Source organism: Hipposideros armiger, unplaced genomic scaffold (assembly GCF_001890085.2).
Source record: "Hipposideros armiger isolate ML-2016 unplaced genomic scaffold, ASM189008v1 scaffold_125, whole genome shotgun sequence".
Taxonomy (NCBI): Eukaryota; Metazoa; Chordata; class Mammalia; order Chiroptera; family Hipposideridae; genus Hipposideros; species Hipposideros armiger.
In genome coordinates this window covers 1505204-1516653 of record NW_017731475.1, presented here as the reverse complement: position 1 = coordinate 1516653, position 11450 = coordinate 1505204, and the positions used below count along the sequence as shown (strand labels likewise).

General features: G+C 38.5%; 1 pseudogene; it reads left to right on the top strand.

Moving 5' to 3' along the window:
* The first annotated feature begins 1552 nt into the window (after window positions 1-1552).
* Window positions 1553-3132, top strand: LOC109385765 (actin-related protein 3 pseudogene; annotated as a pseudogene).
* Window positions 3133-11450: the final 8318 nt, after the last annotated feature.

Genomic DNA, 11450 nt, shown 5'->3' with positions numbered 1-11450 from the left:
ATGATATGTCACAGCTTACAAAGTATTTCTACCAAGTTTCCCATTTGAAAAGAAAATAGGGAGTAAATTGTCACAACTTTAAACAAAAAACAACGAAAGAAGACATAAGCCTGGTTGTATAGGCTTTTCAAAAACTCATAATGCTAGATAATTCACTCATGGGGAGAAAACCATTTAGTTTAAGCTACAGAATGTGTTTTCAAGAGCTACAATGTTATGATCACACCCATCCTTTATAATCTTTACGTTTCAGGCTCTGAAGAAAGCAAAACAGAATTTTCACCTCATTTATATGCATCAGAGAAGAGCAAGAACACATTTCCATGAAACTCAGTATGGTAGACAACCTGCTTAATTGCAGCAATGTGTTTGATGTGGGCTCTGGATACAAAGCAAATCCCCCAGATTGGAAATGACAACTGATGCCTTTGCCAAAGCCTGTCAGCAGCTGGTGACCATGACTTGCTTAATCCTGAGTGCTTGTCTCCTTGTGATAATTGTGTGTGTGTGTGTGTGTGTGTGTGTGTGTGTGTGTGTGTGTCCCACCAGAGTTCTCTGGGTGGGTGGTTTATGAAATATTTGGAATTTATGACCGACCTTGCTCACATTCTGTTAGGCACACTCTAAATGCTATCGCTTGCTGTATGATTATAGAGTGGTACCTAGTTTATGCTCCCCAGAATCAAATCAAATGCTAAAAATGCTGTGAAATCCTCATTATTATTAGCATGACTCCTCTGTGAGGAAGGGGAATAATTGCCAACATAGGCAACATATCCGTCAGAGTCAGCAAGAAAAAGGAATCATTCTTTGCCAATTCTTTGGGAAAAAAAGAGGACAGGACAAACATGGATTCTATTCTGTAAACCCATAGAGAGCTTCTCCTTTCTGCTAGAGTTTCATTCTCTGTCCAGAGTACTAATGTATGTCAAATCACTTTGCACACTATTTCTCCAAATTTTTAATGTAAGAATTTCAAAGCAAAAACAATCTACTATTGAAAAAGACATCTTTCCCCATTATGAAAATGATGAGTCAAATGCCATGCTAAGCCATCATCCCTTTGATTTAGAAAATGTAATACCCCTGCTCTGGAGAGCCATCCTCCTCCACTGAGGAGCTACCCCCAATAACAGGGCAGTGGCAGGGACCCATCAACTTCCTCCGATCTGCTCAGTGTCCTCAAAGCCTCTTTCTTATCCCAGTTCATTACATGACTTCTTTGATTTGCATGTTTTTAAACATGCCTAGTAATACAGAGCTACTTCCTTGAGTTCACAGACTGTCTTGATTGCTGAATGAAAAACAATAATTCCTGCCCTTTTTGTAAGTCAGGCTATTAAATCTTCAGGCCATCTCCCTGCTACTTAGAGGTTGAAACTAGTTTCTGGGACATCGCCAAATGATTTCTCTAGCTCAAAGTTTCCTTCCTCAATTCATCTCCTACAGAGCTTTTTAAAAGCAAAAATGCCACCTTTGGAGATTCTCTTTCAATGGATCTCAGATAGGCCCCAGAGGGTTTGTTTTAATCACATGGGTCATTCAGATGTGCATGGGGTTTAAGAGCATTGCCCGGAAACCTAATTACTGCAGTAACCTCTGCACAATTCAGTTTTCCAGCCTTTTTCCAGATAGATCACCTTCTGCCAGTATATTCAACCTAAACATTTCATTGTTGACCACACTTAGATTGCATCATTCATTATCTCGCCCATCACCAACTTGTTTGTTTTCCTAAGTGATCTTAGCCTAAGCACTGCCTCTGTTTGGCTTTTTTCATTCTTTATTTGTAATCTACCTACATTAGATTCTTGTCAAAATTAAATATGACACACTTGCTAGGCTAGGCTTGACTTTTATGTTTAAATAAGCAATGAGGTAAACAATAACCTAGAAATCAAACTTTTATCCTGCTGCACAATAACCTCCATTCAAAACAATTATACAGAGCACTCTGGATGTGGCCCAGCCTGGGTCTGACTGGGCAGGGCACCAGAGGTCATCTTGGCTTTCTGGGGAAAGGCAGTATGAGAGGACAAAGTTGTGGGAGAAGGCAACCCAACTATAGAGGGTTAGAAAGCACACATGTCCTGCCATCCATCTCAGGACCAAACCAGTACAGACCAGAGGACAACAGCAGCAAGAGCAGGAGAGAAGGAAAATGGTGGGACAGCTACCAGCTCATGTGGTAGATTGTGGCATTGAGTATACAAAACTGGAATATGATACTAATACAAAGCCACAGTTTGTTATCCCTTTATGTATTGTAATCAAGGAGCCAGCAAAAGTGGGCAATCTAATGTGAAAGAGGGTGAGGAGAGTGGCGGTCCCTGAGACTTATTTATTAGAATGAAGTAATAGAAAAAGCGACATGTCCAATGAAGGGGCTAGCCCACCATACTATAGTTGAAGGCTGCCTTGATGAAAAGGTTTAGGAAGCAAGTGTTCTTTAAATACTTAAAGCAGAACCTAAAGATCATTACTTTCTTTTGATTAAATTTCCACTAAATAATCCAGAAAACAGAATATACTACTGAAATACTGTTTGAGTCCTTAAGTACTCCAGACATACATAGCCATGCAGGCTGTTCTTGCATTAACAGCATCCTGAACATCAAAGCAAGTAGGAAAACTGCCAGTAACTGCCATGGTACCAGATAGTGAAGATGGTGTCCCTCCTGTCCCCACTGTGACTGAAGGACATGTGATTGGCAGCTCTGGTCAGTGCACGCCAATCACAGGGTGAGCTGTAACATATTTCATTCAGCAACTGCTGAGGGACCGAGAAGTAGGAATTCCTCCGGAGCAATCCCTGGAAACAGCTATGGAAGTCAAGGATGGCTGACTTCTGCCTGCCCAGATTTAGTAAAAGAATTTAACAAGTATTACACATGTGGGCCAAGTGGATTAAACAGTATACTGGAATCAAGGCAATCTCAAAGAAAGAATTTTCCATTGACGTTGGTTATGACAGATCCTGAAAACTTTTTTCATCCAGAATTCGTTAATCCAGATTTCACACCACCTACCTGAGAAGTAGTAGATGAAGTAATTCAAAATTATCTTATTGATGTCAGAGTTCTCTTTATAAGAATATGGACCTCACTGAACTGGATGTGCAGGGCACTTTGAGTGTCACTTTTATATTTTGAAGGAAAAAAGTGACCAAGTAAAAGATAAAGTTCAAAACACAACCTCATACACACATTGTGAATGTGTTTAATGTTATTGAAATGTACATTTTTAAATGCTTAAAATTGTAAATTTTATCCTATGTATATATTACCACAATAAAATAAATAAATAAATAAAATTGTAAAGTAGCCTCATGACATTTGCCATTATTCACTCATAGGACAAGGGAGTCAGTCCAGTGATTATGAATTGTTACCATCTTCCCCAAAAGAAAACTGGTTTTTGTTGCAAGTGCTTTTAGAACTAAGAAGCTAGTATAGTGGATTGTCTAATTACGTGCACTCTTTTTCTTGCTGAAAAAAGAAAGTTATTTAAAGTAAAGACAAGACTATTTTACCACTTTAAAAAAAAATCAGTGCTCATAATATTCAGGTATGGCCACACCAATTTCATACTCTGCTTATTGCAATTTCTCCCTGGTTTTTATGTCTAAGCAGGTGACACTGACACAAAATGTGAGAGGCAAACACAGGGTGGTGCTGTGAGTGCTAACAGTTGTCTGCTTCTAAGAGATGTTCTGATTTATCTTATATATAATCTCTCCTATGGCAGAAATGACTGGCAGTGCTGAGGTCCAATCAAATCTCTATTAGCCGATTTGGGTGGTTTTAATGGACCTGCTCACTCTCTGCTTTTTTTTTCTTTCTAGTCAATCTTCTTTCACTGAATATCATCCATATGTATCATGTATCAGTACTATGCTCCTTTTCACAACCTTACTCAGCTCAGGCTACTGTAACAAAATACCACAGGCTGGGTGGCTTAAACAACAGACCTTTATTTTTCATAGTTCTGCAGGCTGTGAAATCCAAGATCAGGGTGCTGACAGGTTTGGTACTTGGTGAGGGCCCTCTTTCCCAACTAGCACATGGCCACCTTCTCACTATACCCTCACATGGCAGAGAGAGGAAGCTTTAGTGTCTCTTCCTTTTTTTATAGGGGTACTAATCCCATAATGGGGGTTCCACTCTCAGGACATAATCTGAATCTAATTACCTCCCAGTAGCCCCAACTCCTCATATCATCATGTTGTGGGTAAAGGCTTCAACATGTGAATTTGTGGGGATGGGGCACAAACATTCAGTCCATAACACAAACCCATTATATTCCATTGTATGGATATACTACATTTTATTCATCCATTCATTAGTTGGCAGGCATTTGGGTTGTTTCAATTTTTTGCTATTGTGAGTAATGCTGCAGTGAATACTTGTGTACAACTTTTGTGTGGACACGTTTTCAAGTCTCTCCAGTATATACCTAAGAGTGGAATTGCTAGCTATATATTTAACCTCTCAAGAAATGCCAATCTGATTTCCCAAGTGGTTGCATCGTTTTACAATCCTACCAGTGATATAGGAGAGTTTCAATTTTTACAAATCCTCACCAACACTTGTTATTGTCTGTCCTTTTTATTATAACAATCCATCCTAGTGGTATCTTATTGTGGTTTTGATTTGATAACTAATGATGTTGAGCATCTTTTCATGTGCTTATAGGTCACTTGTATATCTTCTTTTAGAGAAATGTCTATTTCTTTTGCCCATATTTTAATCTGGATATTTGTCTCTTTATTATTGACTGTAAGTGCTCCTTATATATTCTAGATACAAGTCCCTTTGAGATATATGACTTGCAAATATTTTCTATCTTTGGGTTGTCTTTTTACTTTGTTGATAACATCCTTTGAAGCACAAAAGTGGGTTTTTTTGTTTGTTTGCTTTTATATTGAAAATAAATTGCATTTTTAAAAAGCCTCAGGCAATCTGGATCCAGAATATTTTCCTAATATATAATGAGTACTTTCATAGAATTTTATAGCAGATAGGACAGTAATTCAGCAATATATTACAAGAAAAACAAAATCTAAGATAATTAAAAAATATTTTGATGGTTAGGAAATTAAATTTCACATAATTAAGAATAGAGGCTCTGTAGTATATTTTGGCTTCTCTCATATGTGTGAAGGCACATAAAGCAGATTGCAAGAAGTTGTTATACAAAACAAGCCAGAGAAAAATCTGTGCTTACTTCTAAACCTGACTAAGTGGAACTGAAGGGAATACAGAGTTGATTACTCAGGTTAATGTGATGGTGTCTATAAATGACAAATGGCTATATTCAAGAAGTTATTAAGTTTACATACAGAACTATACTAACAATATTTTCTTTAATAAAAGTTTCTCTTGAAATAAAACTTTCTGGTAAATTTCCCCCCTCTCTTTGCAATCTTTGGTAGAAAAAAAAACTAAATTCAATACACATTTGAAACTTTTACAACAGCTCATGCATAGCATACAAAAATAACAGCTTATAAATTCTCCTTACCTCAAAAAAGGAAATGGGCATAAGAAACTGAACCTCTTTTGTGTTCACCCCTGCTAAAATACTTCCCCAGTGTACTTTGGGCTATTCATTTCTTTTTATTTTCATTTGAGATATAATTAATATGTGACATTATATTGATTTCAGGTATACAATATAATGATTCAATATTTTTATATACTCCAAAATGATCACCACAATAAATCTAGTTAACATCCATCTCCACACATGGCTACCAATTTTTTTTCTTGTAATAAGAACTTTTAAGATCTATTCTCTTAACAAGTTTCAAATCTACAGTACAGATTTTCTGGTCAAGATGGAGTAGATAAACTGTGCTAACTTTCTCTCATGACTGCATCAAAACTACAACTACACTACAAAACAATCATCATTGAGCATCACCTGAAGTCTTACTGAACTGAAGCCTTAAAACTAAGGACATACAGAAGAAGCCACTTTGAGGCTAGTAGGAGGAGTATAGACATGGAACAGGCTGGTCCCATACCTGCATGTGACCATTAAAAATTGGGAGGGATATCTTGGCTGTGGAGGTTCCCCCACCCTGGAAAAGCAAAGGGTCTCAGCACTGCTCCAGGTTCTCCAGCCCAGGGTTCTAGTGCCAGGGAGAGAAGTCTCCATAATTTCTGGTTGTGAAAACCAGGGGAGATTGTGGCTGAGTGAGCCAGAGGGTGAGTACACCCTGAGGTGCTCCTCTTTGAGGGCCCATGCATGAACTTACTCACTCTCTCTGATCTCCAGCAATAGGGCAGCAGCTCCAAAGGCAAAAGGGACACATGGGGAAGAACTGAGTTGTCTGGCTTCACAGTGAGGACTGGAGGGGAAGATTTCTCCCGGACAAAGGAGCTGGCTGAAGCCATTGTTTCTTTGTTGAGCCCTCCCCCTCCATGTGTGCAGACACAGGCAGCTGCCGTATCTCAGTATCCATCAACCTGGCTAATGTTGTTCATTCACCTGGCCCTGGTGATTCTGAGGCCATGCACCACCCAACTTTTGGGCACATCTAAGCCACTTTCAGTGGCTTTTTCAAACAAACCACCTGCCTTGGCTCATGCTGCAGAATTTCCTAAAGTCTGTCAAAGTTCACAAAACCCAAACAAGCAACATCTGGCTTTGGCATGTCCTGTACCTCTGGATCCACAAACCCAGAACTAGTGGAAGCTGGTCTTGGTTTGTGGCTTTGTCTCTGAAGGCACTTCCAAGCACAACGCAGGTGGCATTTCATCTGTGGATTGCTTTGTGGCTCATGCCAGGCAGCCCCAGGCAGGGCACAGGTTGGTTGCGGGTGAACTTGGCCTACAGCAAGTCCCCTTCCAGGTGGCCCTGGGGCTGGCATGTCCAATGGTCAGCTTTGAACCAAGCTGGAGCATCACCCAGCTGCCTCCAAGTATGACACACCCAAAGGTCATGTTGGGCAGGCACATGAGCCCTGCTAAAGCATCTTGTGCTCCATAAGGTCAGCCCCTCCATAACAGCTTCTTTTCTGTAGTCATGGCCAGTCCTCACAACCAGTGAGCCCAAGGTTCAATCCTTCCCACTGATGTACAAACATCAACCAAGGCTCACCTATAACAGGAGGACATACTCAACCCACACAAGGAACACACCTGGAACACCCAGCTCTAGTGACCAGGGAGACTGTGCCACTGGGTCCCACAGGACATCTAGTACATAAGGCCATTCTAGTAAGACAGGGAGACATAGCAACCCTACCTAATATATAGAAACAAACAAAGGGAGGCAGCCACATTGGGGAAACAAAGAAACATGTCCCAAATAAAAGAACAGAACAAAGCTCCAGAAAAAGAACTGAACAAAATGGAGACAAGCAATCTTCCAGATGCAGAGTTCCAAACACAAGTTATAAGGATATTCAATGATCTCAGGGAGAACTTCAACAAAGAGATAGGGAACATAAAAATAGAGATAGCAAACATAAAAAAGAATCAGTCAGAAATGAAGAATACATTACTGGGAATCAACAGTAGATTAGATGAAGCAGAGGATCAAATCAGTGATTTAGAAGAAAAGGTAGCTCAGAACACCCAAACATAACAGCAAAAACAATCCAAAAAAATGAGGACAGCTTAAGGAACCTCTGGGACAATATCAAGCATACCAACATTCACATAATAAGGGTACCAGAAGGAGGAGAGAGAGAGCAAGGAATTGAAAACCTATTTGAAGAAATATTAATAATAATGGAAAACTTTCCTAACCTGGTAAAGGAAACAGATATACAAGCTGAGGAAGCACTGATGGTACCAAACACGATGCACCCAAAGAGGTCCACACCAAGACACATCATAATTAAAATGCGAAAGTTTAAAGACAAAGAGAGAATCTTAACAGCAGCAAGAGAAAAGCAGTTAGTTACCTACAAGGAAGCTCCCATTAGACTCTCAGTTGATTTCTCAACAAACTTTGCAGGCCAGAAGGGATTGGCAGGAAATACGCAAAGTGATGAAAACAAAGGAATACAACCAACATTACCCAGCAAAGCTATCATTTAGAATCAGACAATAAAGATCTTCCCAGACAAGAAAAAGCTAAAGGAGTTCCTCACCATCAAATAGGTATTACAAAGAATCCTAGAGGGACTCCTTTAAGATGAAAAAAAAAAAAGGATTAAATGCTCCAATCATAAGACATAGGGTGGCTGAATGGATAAGAACACAAGACCCATAGATATGCTGCCTACAAGACACTAACTTCAGCTCAAAAGATATACAGAGACAGAAAGTAAAGGGAAGGAAAAAGTTATTTCATGAAAATGGAAACCAAAAAAAAAAGTAAGAAAGCTGAAGTAGCAACACTTACACTAGAAAAAATAGACTTTAAAACAAAGGCTATAACAAGAGACAAAGAAGGATCCAGTAATTCTACTTCTGGGTATTTATTTGAAGAAAACCAAAATGCTACTTCATGGGGACATGTTCATTCATATGCTCATTGCAGCATTATTTACAATAGCCAAGATATTAAGGCAACCTGGGTGTCCCTGAATGGAAGAATGGTTAAAGAAGAGGTGGTTCATATATACAATGGAACATTACTCAGGCATTAGAAAGAATGAAATCTTGCCATCTATGACAACAGGGATGGACCTAGAAGGTATTGTGCTGAATGTAGTAAGTCAGATAGTGAAAGACAAATGTCATATGATTTCACTTATAAGTGGAATCTAAAGAACAAAATAAACAAACAAATAAAACAGAAACAAATTCATAGATACAGAGAACATTTTGATGGTTGCCAGATAGAGGGTTTGGAGTTGGTGAAAAAGGGGGAGTGATTAAGAAGTACAAATTGGTTGCTACACAGTAGTCATGGGGATGTAAGGTACAGCATAAGAAATATAGTCAATAGTACTGTAATAACTATGTAGAGTTTCAGATGGATACTAGATCTATTGGAGTGATAGATGGGAGAGCGTTGGTGGTAGGGTGAAAAAACGTGAAGGCATTAAGAAATACAAATTGGAAGTTACAAAATAGTCAATGGGATGTAAAGTAAAGCATAGGGAATATAATCAATAATATGATAATAACTGTATAGTATCAGGTGGGTACTAGATTAGTTAGGGGGATCACTTCTTAAATTATATAAATGTCTAACTACTGTGCTGTACACCTGATGTAATGTACAGGATAGGGAATATAGTCAATAATATTGTGATAGCATTGTACAGTGTCAGATGGTTGCTGGGCTTATCATGGTGATCACTTCTTTAGATATAGATAAATGTTGAATAACTATAGTGTACACCTAAAACTAATCTAATATTATATGTCAGCTGTATTTTAATAAAAATCTTTTTAAAAATCTACAATATAATGTTACTAACTACAGTCATAATGCCATACATTACATCTCTAGGAATTACTCATTTTATAACTGGAAGTTTATAACTTATGACCACTTTCAGCCATTTTGCCCACACTGTACCCCTTGCCTCTGGCAAACACCAATCTTCTCTCTGTATCTATGAATTCATTTTTGTCTATTTGTTTGTTTTTTTAGAGTCCACATATAAGTAAGATCATATGGCATTTGTCTCTGTCTGACTTCTTTCACTTAGCATAATGCCCTCAATTTCCATCCATGTTGTCACAAATGGCAAGACTTCATTCTTTTTTACACCTGAATAATATTCCTCTCTCTCTCTCTCTCTCTCTCTCTCTCTCTCTCTCTCTCTCTCTCTCTCTCTCTCTCTTTCAGTGTGTGTGTGTGTGACATTTTCTTTATCTATTCATCCACTGATGAACATTTAGGTTGCTTCCATGTCTTGGCTATTAAAATAATGCTGCAATGAACATGGAGGTGCAATATCTTTTCAAGTTAGTGGTTTTGATCCTTCAAATAAATACCTAGAAGTGTAATTTCATATGGTAGTTGTATTTTTAATTTATTGAGAAAACTCCATACTGTTTTCCATAGTGGCTGTACCGATTTGCATATTCACCAGCAGTGAACAAGTTTTCCCTTTTCCCCAGTCTCACCAACACTTGTTATTTCTTGTCTTTTTGATAACAATCATCCTATCTCATGGTTTTGACTTGCATTTATGTGATGGTTAGTGACATTTGTGCACTTGTTGGCCATTTATATATTTTTTTTGAAAAGTGTCCATTCAAAATCCTCTAATCATTTTTTCATTAAAATGTTTGCTATTTTGCTATTGAGTTTTATGACTTCTTTATATATTTGGGATATTAACCCTTTATCAGATACAGGCACATCTCATTTTCCTGTGCTTCACTTTATTGCCCTTGCAGGTGTTTTTTTACAAATTGAAGTTTTGTGGCAACCCTTCATTGAGCAAATCTATTGGCACCATTTTTCCAACAGCATTTGCTCACTTTGTGTCTGTCACATTTTGATAATTCTTACAATATTTTAAACTCTTCATTATTATTATATTTGTTATGATGATCTGTGATCAGTAATCTTCGGTGTTACTATTGTAATTGCTTTGGGGCTCCATGGACTGCACCAATATAAGACAGTAACTTAATCAATAAATGTGTGTATCCTGACCACTCCCCCATCTCTCTCTCTCTCTCTCTCTCTCTCTCTCTCTCTCTCTCTCTCTCTCTCTGTCTGTCTGTCTCTGTCTCTCCTTGGGTCTTCCTATTCCCTGAGACTCAACAATATTGAAATTCAGCCAATTAATAACCCTACAATGGCCTCTAAGTATTCAAGAGAAAGGAAGAGTCGATGTCTCTCACTTTAAATCAAAAGCTAGAAATAATTAAGTTTAATGAGGAAGGCATGTTGAAAGCCAGGATAGGCTGAAAGCTAGGCCTCCTGTCCCAAATTGTTAGTCAAGTTCTGAATGCAAAGGAAAAGTTCTTGAAGAAAATTAAAAGTGCTACTGCAGTGAACACACAGATGATAAGAAAGCAAAACAGCCTTATTGCTGATATGGAGAGTTTCAGTGCTCTGGATAGAAGATCAAACTGGCCTAAACATTTCCTTAACCAAAGCATAATCCAGAGTAAGGTCCTAACTCTCTTCAATTCTATGAAGGCTGAGAGAGGCAAGGAAGCTGCAGAAGGAAAGTTTGAAGCTGGCAGAGATCAGTTCATGAGGTTTAGGAAAAGAAGACATCTCTCTATCATGAAAGTGCTAGGTGAATCATTAAGTACAGATTCAGAAGCTACAGCAAGTTATCTAGAAGATCCAGCTAAGGTAATTAACGAAAGTGGCTACACCAAACAACAGGTATTCCATGTAGACAAAACAGGCTTATATTGGACTTTATATAAATGTGACTCACATTTTCTCCCTCTCACCCACCTTCTCCTTCTTCTCCTTCCTCTTCCTCTCCTTCTCTCTCCTCTCCTCTGCTCTCCTCTCTCTTCTTCTCTCTCTCTCTCTCTCTCTCTCTCTCTCTCTCTCTCTCT